At 40.1% G+C, this 13,542-nt stretch overlaps 1 protein-coding gene across 1 annotated transcript in view; it reads left to right on the top strand.

The window, feature by feature from the left end:
* Window positions 1-233: 233 nt before the first annotated feature.
* Window positions 234-13,542, top strand: part of LOC127003412 (zinc transporter 1-like) — a 51,321-nt gene continuing 38,012 nt past the window's right edge. The window contains exon 1 of the mRNA XM_050870040.1: window positions 234-284. The gene's annotated coding sequence lies outside the window, so the exon portion shown is untranslated. The remainder of the gene's footprint in view (window positions 285-13,542) is intronic.

Genomic DNA, 13,542 nt, shown 5'->3' with positions numbered 1-13,542 from the left:
CCTTTAGAAGAGAGATCATAGTAAGATAAATCTCACTGTACGATAATATGGCTGCTTCAGTAAACCATTTGTGCTAAAACTAAAATCACGCCATAAAACTCCTTAAATATTACCTTTATGAGACGTTGGTAGTTAAAGATCATAGTTTTTGGCTACCATGATATATTTTAGGTGAAAGAAGATTGAATTTGGAGAAAGAAAAGTACGAACCGAGTGTTAATTATCGTGCATACCTGTCAGTTTTTACCTTGCTGGGAGTGGATGGTTGTCAGCTGGCCCCGCAGGTAAATATTGGCCTCCCACACCTGTACCTGGGCACTGGGAAACGTCTACCTTAACACACCACACAATAACACAATCCTCCATAACATCCACGCCAAATAAGGGTAAAAAATGGAGTCAAAGGGCGTAAAACAAGGATAAAAGAGAAGGCATCACCTCAGCTCTCATTTTCATGTTGATATTTTTCATGTTTTCTCGTTTCCCACGGTGTATTATTTGTCTTTGGTCATTTGTACTTCATTAACTAAGCCTTCCTTGATATCTTAGGACCTGGAAAAGGTAAAATTGAGGTCTGGAAGGGAGATAAGTTAATAGTTCTCTTGGTTCCGTGTTATGGTTTCCCTTTCTCCCTCCCTTCCTCCTTTTCTTTACCTATTAAACTAAGGTAAATTAACCCTTTGTAAACACCTTAAGCTCTGGGAAAGGTAAAATTGAGGTCTGGAAGGGAGATAAAGTTAATTCTCGTGGTTCCGTGTTATGGTTTCCCTTTCTCCCTCCCTTCCTCCTTTCCCTTACCTAACAAACTAAGATAAAGTAAGCCTTCCTTGATATCTTAGGCCCTGGGAAAGGTAAAATTGTGGTCTGCAAGGGAGATTAACGTAATCTTTCTCTTAGTTCCGTGTTATGTGGTTTCCCTTTCTCCCTCCCTTCCTCCTTTCCTTTACCGAACAAACTAACAATCTATGAGCCTTTCTAAACACCTAAAGCCATGTAGAAGGTTAATTTGAGGTATGAAAGAGAGATAAACTCATTCCTTCCTTCCCTACGTTCCTTCTTCCTCTCTACGTGATGTTATTCCTCTTTTTCCCTTCCTCTCTTCCTCCTCTCCCTTACCTAACAAACTAAGAATTTTTAACCCTTTCTCGTTACCCTAAGCCTTGTATAAGGTTAAATTGAGGTCTGGAAGGGAGATAAACACATTTTCTCCCATAGTTCCTTGTTCCTCCCGTTCCTTTCTCCCCACGTGATATATTTTCCTCCCTCCCTCTCTCCTCTTCCTCCTTTCCTTTATCTAAACAAATTAACATAAAATAACCCATTTTGGACACCTTAAGCCCTGTTGAAGTTTAAATAAAGGTCTGGATAGGGAGATAAACATATTTTCTCCCTTAGTTCCTTGTTCCTCCCTTTCTCCCTACGTGATATATTTTCCTCCCTCCCTCTCCCTCCCTTCCTCCTTTCCCTTACGTAACAAACCAACATAAAATAACCCTTTCTCGTTACCGTAAGCCATATAGAAGATGAAAAGGAGGTCTGGAAAGAGAGATAAACTGTTTTTTTTTTCCATAATTTCCTTATTTCTCCCTTTCCTTTCTCCCTACGTAATAATATCCTCCCTCTCTCTCTCCCTCCCTTCCGTCCTTTCCCTTACCTAACAAACTAACATAAAATAAGATTTTCTGAACACCCAAAGCCCTGTAGAAGGTTAATTAGTGGTATGGAAAGGGAGATTAACATTCTTTTCCTCCCTCCGCTCTCCCTTTCCTCCTCCTTTTCTTTTACCTAACAAACTCCTAACAAACTAACATAAAATAAGCCTTCCTTGACACCCTAAGCCCTGTGGAAGGTTAATTGGAGGTGTATAGAGGTGTAAGGGAGGTGAATGCATACTATCTCGTGGTTTGTCTGTCTGTCTGTCTGTACGAAGCATTTATCCTCCCCCCCTCCTCTTCCTCCGCCTTTAAGTCCCACGCCGTTATTGCATCATCGCCTTTCTTCCTTCCTTTGTTGTCTCGTTGCTTGTTTCTCTTTCTTTATCTTTTTTCTTTCTCTAGTCTAGTCACATGTTTCATCTTACATTCTCTCAGTCTTTTATTCTTTCTAATCACTTGTTTGTTTCCAGTTTTCTTTTTTCTTTCTTTATTTTTACATTTTACATCGTGCAGTTTTATACAAATATGTCTACATGCGCTCTCTCTCTCTCTCTCTCTCTCTCTCTCTCTCTCTCTCTCTCTCTCTCTCAGTATACAGTAATAGAGTAATATGATGAGTCAGGATTATTCTTGTTAAATTGAGAGTATATATTTTTCTCCTCCTCCTCCTCCTCCTCCTCCTCCTCTCTGTATCATCATCATCAGCAGCAATCCAGTTCTTATGTAAATTTTTTTGTAAACTTTTCCATTTTTTTTTCCATCTCTTCATCTTTCTGCCGTATGGCCTCCTCCTGTCTTTTTATATAACCTGCTAATTTATTTCTCAGTCTCCCTCTGTCTTCCTACCTATCTTTCTATCTATCTATCTACCTATTTTATATCATGTATTTCTAAGTCTCCCTCTATCTCTCTATCCTTGGGTCTTTTTATATTAGTTATTTTCCAATTTCTCTCTCTCTAGATATGTAATTTCTTATGTTTTTTTTTGTCAAAGTAATTTCCTGATATATCTTTCTCTATATATATTTAATCCATTAACCCAAAGGAAGAACCATGAACAACCTTTTATATTAGTTATCTCCCAGTCTGTCTCTCTGTATGTCAATCAGTAATCTCCTATGAGGAAAGAAGAACCATTAACCTAAGCAAGTAAATTAATGGTGTAGGTGGTCATGCTTGAGATATGGAAACACACTTATCTCGACAGTTACTTAGCGATAACCATCATAACCTTGTCTTGCAATCAGTGTTATCAGTCCCCAAGGTCTAGTCAGCAATCCATAAGGGTGACTGTTACCTGTGACTGAAATAGAGATAAATAGTTCAGGAATAGTATTAGTGAATTATTGGGGTTATGCAGTTTCTTATCACTGAAGGAGGGAAAGATTGTAACCCATCTGTCTGCATTTATTAGCCTTAAATTTTCCTTCCTTCATCTTTGTTTCCGGAGAGTTAAAAGAGATACAAAGATACCTGGTTTGGCATTCATGAGTTGTTGTTTCTTAGGATGTGAATGAAGGGGACATCATGGAAGCAATATTGAAATGGGAAAAAAAGACTCCCTTGCTAAACCATAACCAGGAAAGAAATGAAACTAGCTCTCTTCTTCATTCATTAGTTTTCGTTTCTGAAGAGTTGAATGAAGGGAATTAGGAACACACACACACACACATAATAACTCACCTTTCTGTTTTTTATTAGCTGTACACCTTTCTTCTTATTTACACCATTTCTAGAGTGTTTAAGGGAGACATCATAAAGACAATTGTGGAGATAACTCATTAGTAAAGTAACTCACCTTTCTGATTCATTACTTTTGCATCTTTTTTCATATCAAACTGTTTATCGAGAGGCTTCAAGCGAAATACCGTAATGACTCTTGTGAAAATACTTATTAACCTTCAAATTTCTCTCGTGAACCAATCTGCATAATTTCTTTTAATCATTAACTCACCTTTCTGATTCATTACTTTTGCATCGTTTTTCATACCAAACTGTTCATTGAGAGGCTTCAGGCGAAATACCGTAATGACTCTTGTGAAAATTCTTACTACCCTTTGAATTTCTCTCGTGAACCAATCTCCATCATTTTTTTAATCATTTTCCTTTTTCCTTTTTCCATTTTTTCCCCTTTTTTCTTCTCTTTAAACATTTTTCACTTCTTTTCTCATGTCCTTTCCTTTTTATTCTGTTGTTTGTCACTTCTCTCATAATAACCTATATAATCACACCCAGTTCAAGACCCTAGTAGCAGCAGCAGAAGGGGTTGTGTTGTTGCTGTGTTCCTTATCAGTGTTTAGGTTCGGCAGGCAACAAAAAATGCCAGTCAGGAAATACATATATAAGGTTTCGTCAAGGCAAGTCAGCAGCTCCAGGCCGATAGTGAAGGGCTGACTTGCACTCTGTTCGGTCTTGTGTTATTGAAGGCAAACTGTTTCACCCATGTACTTTGATGAGGGTTAGCTTTTTATTTTACCCTTATTTTATTTTTTTCTCCTTCTTGTGATCCGTTCCCCTTTGTATGGCATCTTAGGTCCTCCTTGATTTCTCCTCACACCTGGAAACTTCTCGCTGCACTGCACACCTTTTTTCTATACTTATTTTTATTTTTATTTTATTTTATTTTATTTTATTTTTTTACAACAAAGGAAGCAGCTCAAGGGCAATACAAATAGTGTAGGAAAAAAAACGCCATAATCGCTGCTTCTGCTTTGCTTACATAGTCTTTTACTTTTCTATTTTATTCTCCTTTGTTTCGTTCAGTTATTATCATTATTATTATTTCTTTGGTACGTGTGTGTGTGTGTGTGTGTGTGATGGAGAGAGAGAAGAATGCAGTACTTGCCGGGGAGAAAAAGAGGAAATTCTAGTGCAGTCTTCTCACCTGTTCTCACCTGCTTGGCTTCCCTAACTCAAGGCAGGAGAAGCTAAACTCAGCTCTTGTGTCAGCCCCAAACTACAATACAACCACAGGAAGCACAACGTCAAGTAAACAGGCTGGGAAGAAAGTACAACACGGGCAGGAAAAACTTATTGCTTACCAGGAAATTAGGAGTTAGTTGAGCCATGCAAGAGATAGATTTTTCAGAGGCTACAGAAACAGGTGTAAAAATAATAATAATACTAATCCTCAGCCATGATAAAGTTACCAGTATTTAAATGAAGAAGCAGCCATGAAAAAGGAAATTACTGGATAGCTATTGTGTGTATATTAATTTCATTTAAGTCAGATGGAGCCATGCATTTTGACTGAAGTGCAAAGGATATAAAATGAGCTAAATGCCAACTTGTATAATTTCAAAGGATGTGGCGCAAGGGCAACATAAAGAGTACAAAAAAAAAAAAAAAGACCACTACTCGACGCTCCCACAAAAGTAAAAAGTAAAGAGTAGCCAAAAGAGAGGTCATGTAGTTTTAATAATAGTTTTAATAATAATAATAATAATGTAGTTTTTCTCTGTATAAACAAGGTTGGAGTGGAGAAAATAATGGGATGGCTATTGTGAGTAAATTAACTTCATCTGACTTAGCTCTGGTCATAAAGTTAGATTAAAGTACGGAGACGAACAGAACTGCCAACCTGCTTCATAGTATTCATTTTCAAAAGGGAAGTAACAAGACACCTCTCCATGCAAAAATGACCTTCTCTTGTGGACACTCCGTTCAATTTTTTACAGGAGCAGCACTTTTTTTTTTTTTATACAGGAAAGGAAGCAGCTAAAGGGCATAACAAAAGTGTAGAACCCCCCCCCCCCCCCTTTCCCATTTTCCCACCCCCACTAAATGCTGCTCCTAAAAAAAACACTACTCGACACTCCCACAAAAGTAAAAAGAGTAGCCAAAAGAGAGGTCATGTAGTAGAGAGTGGCCAAAAGATAAGTCAATTTCGGATGGAGAGGTGTCTTGACAGGCTTTTTCGTTTTCCCTGGAGCTGCTTCCATTACATTAAAAAAACTCCCTATTAGAACAAGGTCAAGGGGTGAATATCCTCCTCTATATAGATTCTGAGGCATGGAGTATTTAGCTCCAATAGTAAGGCTCCTCTCCATTACTGTAACCTTTATTGCATACTCTGTCTACATGCACACACCAGTTAGTTATTGGAGGCAAGAAGCGGGTAACCTGGACAGTGTGGTAGCTTTGTATGTAGTGCAGGGAAGGGGTTCAATAATACTATACTGGAGACTTGAAAGGAAGATTGAGGTTTTTGATAGTTCCTTCCTTGCTTCCTTCCTTCTTCCTAACTCTTCTTCATTCATTAGTTTTCGTTTCAGAAGAGTTGAATGAAGGGAATTACCTTACTTTCCTTTCTTCCTTCCTTCCTTTCTTTCTTTCTTTCATTCTTTTTCTTCCTTCCTTCCCTCCCTCCCTATTCCTTGTATGATAGGTTTTGTTTCCTCATATATTTTCTTTCTTCTTTGCACCCTTGTTCTGCCTCCTCTTCAGCAAAACAAAACAAAACACAAATGAGCATCACTGATAAACAACCCAACAGAATACTTCCAAATATAACCTTTTCATGTTTTATTGTCCCGTTACATCATAGCCTCAAGCCATAAAGCTGATACGAGTCTCAAGGAGGTAACGCGACCTTCTCTTTGTGTTTGTTGTTTAGTAACTGATATGGAGGCTGATAAAAAAGTATGATTGTGGTTTACTCCCTCCTGGCTGCATTGTAAATTTCATCTGAGCTACACTCGTATGGTTCTGTCTCCATATCTATACTTACAGTCTTTATTTCTACACTCCTTACCGCTATCTATCGCCTCTTCTAGTCTGTTTCAAGTGTCAGTATTTTAGTATAGAGGGTCTGAGCTAAACGTGTATGGTGCCATCTCTCCATATCTATATTTATCCAGTCTTTCCTTCTATTCTCATTTAGCCCTACACTCTATACCGCTATCTATCGCCTCTTCTGGTCTGTTTCAATCATCAGTATTTTAGTATAGAGGGTCTGAGGTAAACGTGTATGGTGCCACCTCTCCATATCTATATTTATCCAGTCTTTCCTTTTATTCTCATTTAGCCCTACACTCTATACCGCTATCTGTCGCCTCTTCTAGTCTGTTTCAAGTGTCAGTATTTTAGTATCTAGGGTCTGAGCTAAACGTGTATGGTCTCATCTCTCCATGTCTATACTTATCCAGTCTTTCCTTTTATTCTCATTTAGCCCTGCACTCTTTACTGGTATCTATCGCCTCTTCTAGTCTGTTTCAAGCGTCAGTATTTTAGTATAGAGGGTCTGAGCTAAACGTGTATGGTGCCATCTCTCCTTATCTATATTTATCCAGTCTTTCCTTTTATTCTCATTTAGCCCTACACTCTATACCGCTATCTGTCGCCTCTTCTAGTCTATTTCAAGCGTCAGTATTTTAGTATAGAGGGTCTGAGCTAAACGTGTATGGTGCCATCTCTCCTTATCTATACTTATCCAGTCTTTCCTTCTATTCTCATTTAGCCCTGCACTCTATACCGCTATCTGTCGCCTCTTCTCTGGTCTGTTTCAAGTGTCAGTATTTTAGTATAGAGGGTCTGAGCTAAACGTGTATGGTCCCATCTCTCCATGTCTATACTTATCCAGTCTTTCCTTCCGTTCTCATTTAGCCCTACACTCTATACCGCTATCTATCGCCTCTTCTATAGTCTGTTTCAAGCGTCAGTATTTTAGTATAGAGGGTCTGAGCTAAATGTGTATGGTCCCATCTCTCCATATCTATACTTATCCAGTCTTTCCTGTTATTCTCATTTAGCCCTACACTTTATACCGCTATCTGTCGCCTCTTCTAGTCTGTTTCAAGCGTCAGTATTTTAGTATAGAGGGTCTGAGCAACACTTGTATGGTCCCGTCTCCTTGTCTATATTTATCCAATCTTATCTTCAACTCACAAGCACTCTTTACCATTTGCTAGCAGTCACCTCTTCTAATCCATTCCGAGCATCAATAATGTAGTATAGAAGGTCTGAGCTACACTCGTACGGATCTGTCTTCATATCTACACTTACCCAGTCTTTCAATTCCCATAAGCACTTCACCGCTAGATATCACCTTTTCTTGCAGCATATTCCAAGCATCAGACATCAGTATTGTAGTATAGAGGGTTTGAGCTACACTCGTATGGATCTATCTTCATGTCTACACTTATCCAGTCTTTCTTTCAATTCCCATAAGCACTTCACCGCTAGATATCACCTTTTCTTGCAAGACATTCCAAGCATCAGACATCAGTATTGTAGTATAGAGGGCCTAAGCTATCCTTGTATGGTCCGATCTCTCCATACCTACACTTATCCAGTCTTTCGTTCAATTCCTGTACACTCATTACAGCTAGATATCACCTTTTCTTGCAAGGGATTCCAAGCATCAAACATCAGTATTGCAGTATAGAGGGCCTAAGCTATACTTGTATGGTCCAATCTCTCCATACCTACACTTTACATAGATTTACATAGAAAATCAGACCACACAGACCCCATGGTCCAGACTTGGTGGTCTGTCCTTAAACCTAAGTGATTTTACATTAATCAGAAGACTCCAAAACGTTGCATTTCTACTCTAGTTGATATTAAGTTGAAGGAAGTGACGGTCGAGCTTATTTTTGAAGGAGTCAATCGTGTTACACTGGACCACTGACGGTGGAAGCTTATTCCATTCTCGCACTACAACGTTGGTGAAGAAAAATTTGGTGCAGTCTGAATTTACTTGTCTACATCTGAGTTTTACGCCATTGTTCCTCGTGCGCAAAGTGTCATCGATCATAAACAATGTTGATCTGTCTACATTCGTGAAACCATTAAGTATTTTAAAACATTCGATCAGTTTTCCTCGGAGGCGACGTTTCTCAAGAGAGAACATGTTAAGGGTAGAAAGCCTTTCTTCGTAGGATTTGTTGCGCAAGGAAGGGACTCACTTATCCTGTCTTTCCTTCAATTCCCGTATACTTTTACCGCTCGCTAGCTATCACGTCTTCTACCAGTCTGTTCCAAGCATGTATATTGTAAAAGCAAGGGAGGAAGGTGTTAGGGTAGGTTAGGGAAGGTAAAGAGGGGGGGTTGGGAGGTGTAAAGGGAGGGGAGGGTTGGGATGTGAAGTGGGAGGAGAAGGTTGGGAGGGAAGGGTTGGAGGAGGTGAAGAGGGAGGGGAGGGTTGGGTGGAGAGGGAGCCTGAAGTGGTTGTTATTTCCGGCAAGAAGACTTACAAAATAACGTAAACATTGTAGTGCATAGCTGGAGATCTTGTGTGTGTGTGTGTGTGTGTGTGTGTTTGAAGATCCTGTTGCATGCACATTATCTCCTTACAGTTCCTCTTTTTCCTCGTGTTCTCAGTCTTCTTCCTCTTCTTCATAATTTTTCTTCCTCTCTTCATCATCATCATCATCATCATCATCACCATCACAAATGCAAGCTAATGGCCAAGTCGACGAGCAAATATAATGATTAATAAAACAATGTATAGCTAATTGATGGGAGGCTGAGGGCTTATGAAACTTTAATACGAGAGAGAGAGAGAGAGAGAGAGAGAGAGAGAGAGAGAGAGAGAGAGAGAGAGAGAGAGAGGAAAAGGAGGGAGGTAGAAGCAGGAAATCAATAAGACGAGCGTTTCCCAGTAGTAGCAGCAGCAGCAGCAGCAGTAGCAGTATAGTAACAGCAGAAGTAGGTCACACTGCTTGGAGGAGGAGGAGGAGGAGGAAGAAGAAGAGGAGGAGGAGGAGGAGGAAATAGGGAAGGAAAATGCAGTTCTTTGTTTGACCTACACGACTCTTTCTCTTTCTCTTATAATAATAATAATAATAGTAATAATAATAATAATAGTGAAAGGCAAACCACAGGAAGGCGACTAGAAGCTGATTGGCTGGCTGGATCGTTACGTCACTTTGCAGACCTCAACTCGTCCTGTGATTGGTTGATGGGAATTCCTTAGCGTACGGCCCTTGAAGGAATGTAATTAAGGGGAAAAAGAGGAAGAGGAGGAGGAGGAGAAAATGTGGGACAAAGACGAGCACGAGGAGGAGGAGGAGGAGGAGGATAAAAAGTAGGACAAGGAGAAGGAGGAGGAAGAGGAAGGATGTTGCTTTTTTAGGGAAGAGGGAAAGAAGAGGAAGAGGAATTGTTCGAGATGGTCATATTTCTCCTCCTCCTCTTCCTCCTCCTCCAACTCTTCCTCCTCCTTCTCCTCCATCTTTGTCCTTTCTCTCCTTTCATCTTAATCCGTCTTCTTCTTCTTCTTTTCCTCCTCCTCCTCCTCCTTCTCCTCCTCCTTCAAATCTTACATCACATCCGTTTGTGTCTTCGTACGTTCGCTCATTCGAACGTTCGCTCCTTCGTACGTTCGTGAGAGAGAGAGAGAGAGAGAGAGAGAGAGAGAGAGAGAGAGAGAGAGGAAGGCCTCAATAACAAGCATTAGGTGGCAGTAACTCCTGTGGCACTAACCTTTTGGCACCCGGGGGAGGGAAATCAGAGAGAGAGAGAGAGAGAGAGAGAGAGAGAGAGAGAGAGAGAGAGAGAGAGAGAGATCTTATCATTGTTTTGCTTGACACGATCACTATACACACACACACACACACACACACGGAGTTATTCCTCGGAGATACCATCGATAGCCGAGAGAGAGAGAGAGAGAGAGAGAGAGAGAGAGAGAGAGAGAGAGAGAGAGAGAGAGAGAGAGAGAGAGAGAGAGAGATAATCATTTCAAAGCATTCAATCACTATTCATTATATATATTTCGCCTTGCCATTAATCATTACCGATTACTGAAATCACCATAAATATAAACATAACTTATTACTCGTCTGATGTAACATTCAGGGCAGAACCGTTTCCTGTTATTATTATTATTTTTTTTTCAGAGCAGAACTATCCCGTATATTTTCCCCTTTAATAAATACATCCTAATCATAAGCGTTCTGTATTTTTGTTTTGTTTTTATTTATTTATTTATTTATTATTATTATTTTTTTCAGAGCAGAACTATCCCGTATATTTTTCCCTTTAATAAATACATCTTAATCATAAGCGTTCTGTATTTTTGTTTTGTTTTTATTTATTTATTTATTATTATTTTTTTTTTTCAGAGCAGAACTATCCCGTATATTTTCCCCTTTAATAAATACATCCTAATCATAAGCTTTCTGTATTTTTGTTTTTATTTATTATTTTTTTTTACATCAAAGGACACGGCTCAAGGTCAACAAAGAGTACAAAAAAAAAAAAAAAACCCGCTTCTCGCCGCTCCCATAAAAGCTAAAAGTAAAGAACCGTACTGTATTTTTTTGTTGTATTGCAGAACCACCCCATATTTTTTTCCCTCGTATTTTTTGTTTTGTTTTTTCATAATCATCAGAAGTTCAGAACCGCGCCGTATTTCGTGTTTTTCTTTCCATATCAACCGTCCCGTATTTTATTTCTTATCCGTTCCGTATTTTTATTGCTTGTTTTTTTATAATTATCAGAACCGTACCGTACCGTATTTCCTGTCTTGTTTCATATCAACCGTCCTGTATTTCTTTTATTTTTTTCATAACCATCCCGTATTTTACTTCTTATCATCCGTTCCGTATTTTTATTGTTTGTTTTTCATAATTATCAGAACCGTACCGTACCGTATTTCCTGCCTTGTTTCATATTAACCGTCCTGTATTTTTTGTTTTTTGTTTTTTATATCAACCGTCCCGTATTTTACTTCTTATCATCCGTTCCGTATTTTTATTGTTTGTTTTTCTTAATTACCAGAACCGTACCGTACCGTATTTCATGTCTTGTTTCATATCAACCGTCCCGTATTTTATTTCGTATCGTGTTTTCTTTCATATCAACCGCCCCTCATTTTTTTTTTTGGGGGGGGGGGGGCAGATCAAAGTCGTCCCTTATTTTTACCAGATTAGACCTGCCCCATTTTCCCCCCTTCACTCGACACGTACAGTTTAAATCCCCTGCCTCTCTTTGGGTGCATAGCAAAGGTGTGACCCACTTTTAGCATCAAAGCGACCATGCACGGATCCTTTCCAGCATAACACATTCACACCGGTAACGAGAACACGCTATCATCCCCCTTTTTTTAGACGTTACGAAAACAGCAACAAAGGTCACCAGTTGCGAGTAAAATCATATATGCTTCCACACTAACTTAAGGATAGAGCAACACAGAAAGAGCTCGCTTTGGTATGTCATAAGTCTCACTACGGAAGGAAGCTTATATGAATTTACTGAGAACACGAGTATAGTGAAAAGACCATGGAAACAGGAGGAAGGAAGGAAGAGAAGGAGGAGGAAACAGAAGGAAGGAAGAGGAGGAGGAGGGAGGTAGAAGGAGGAGGCGGAACAAGGAAGGAAGAAAGGAATAAAATAGCGTGAGGCGAACGAGGAAACGAAGGAGGAGGAGGAGGAGGAGGAGGAGGGTGACGACTAGAAAGAGGAGGAGGAGGAGGAGGGAGAAGAAAACGGGGCGGGAAATGTGGAGAGGAGTGGAAGAGAGGAGGAATCTGGAGAAAAGAGGAAGAGGAGAATAGAATATACCCATAAAAGAGAGAGAGAGAGAGAGAGAGAGAGAGAGAGAGAGAGAGAGAGAGAGAATAGGCTTCGCTCTCTGCAGGTGTGGTTGGAGTTATCAATATTTACTCAACAAAGCCTCCTTGCAAGAATACCTGAGTTGTGTGTCCATTTCCCGCGTTGTGTCTTCCTTTCACGGCCCCAAAACACACTTAGGAGAGGAGGGAAAGGGAGTTTTGACAGAGGAACCGAGAGGGAGAAACGCTAGTGGGATTGAGAGGGTAGAGAAACTGAGAACGAGAAATATGAGAGGAATTGAGAGGGAAGAAAGGGGACTAAGGACAGAGAGAGGCAAAAAAGGGGGCTTATAAGAGATAGACAGACAGAGGACTAAGAAAAAACTGAGAGAGGGGAAAAGGACTTACAAGAAAGGGATTGAGAGCGAGAAAAAGTGGCTGAAGGACTAAGAGGAAGACAGGAAATGAAAAAAAGGGCTCACAAGAGAAGGATAACTCATAAAGGGACTGAGAGGGAATATAAGGATGTTTACAAAAGAGGGACAGACAGAGAGAGAGAGAGAGAGAGAGAGAGAGAGAGAGAGAGAGAGAGAGAGAGAGAGAGAGAGAGAGAGAGGAGCTTACAATGAAACAAAGAAATAAAGAATAAAAAGGGAACGGAGTGTGATGAGATGAGAGAGAGAGAGAGAGATGCACATGTAAAAAGTCTTGTACAGGTGTATGGGGGGCGGGGGGGGGGGGGTCATATTCCCGATCTCATCACGGGTATGAGGTCCTCGAGTGAAGACGCTCAGCTGTAGCTCCGAAACTGGCCACGGGGTTCTCTGGAAAATACTCTTATTGCGACTTCCACTCAAAATTACCCTCATTCAACGTAACCCCTCCTTCCTTAACCTAACCTAACCTGCCCTGTTTAAGAGTGAGCGCCACCAAGCAGTAGAGAAATCGGGAATACGCAGCGGGGGGAAGACACCTTGGGTTGGTAATCTAAGACACTTTCGCTTCTCACATTAACAATTTCCAAAGGTTAAAGAGGGGGTCAGTCGGGTTCTAATGAGTGTTTCCTTAGGTTCACGGTACAGAAGAAGGGTCAAACTAACACCAGGGTCATAAAACTACTCCTGGAATTGCCCACAACTCCTACGAAAGCCTTGTCAAATATGTGTTCTTGGGCGCGCGAAATGTCTTAAAATACGATCCCTTTGTAACCTCAGAAGAATTAACGAATCTACACCATACAATTGTACACTCCTTCCGTCATTCCGTCTCCCCTTCCTATAACCTCCATTACCAACCCACTTCCTCTTTTTACTATATCCTTGACTGACAAAAAAATGGGGTTGTTGTATAGAAGAGAATGTTAGGGAAGGAAAATAAAGAAATAACGT

The sequence above is a fragment of the Eriocheir sinensis genome, chromosome 25 (genome assembly GCF_024679095.1).
Source record: "Eriocheir sinensis breed Jianghai 21 chromosome 25, ASM2467909v1, whole genome shotgun sequence".
Taxonomy (NCBI): domain Eukaryota; kingdom Metazoa; phylum Arthropoda; class Malacostraca; order Decapoda; family Varunidae; genus Eriocheir; species Eriocheir sinensis.
This window is presented reverse-complemented; position numbering and strand designations above follow the sequence as displayed.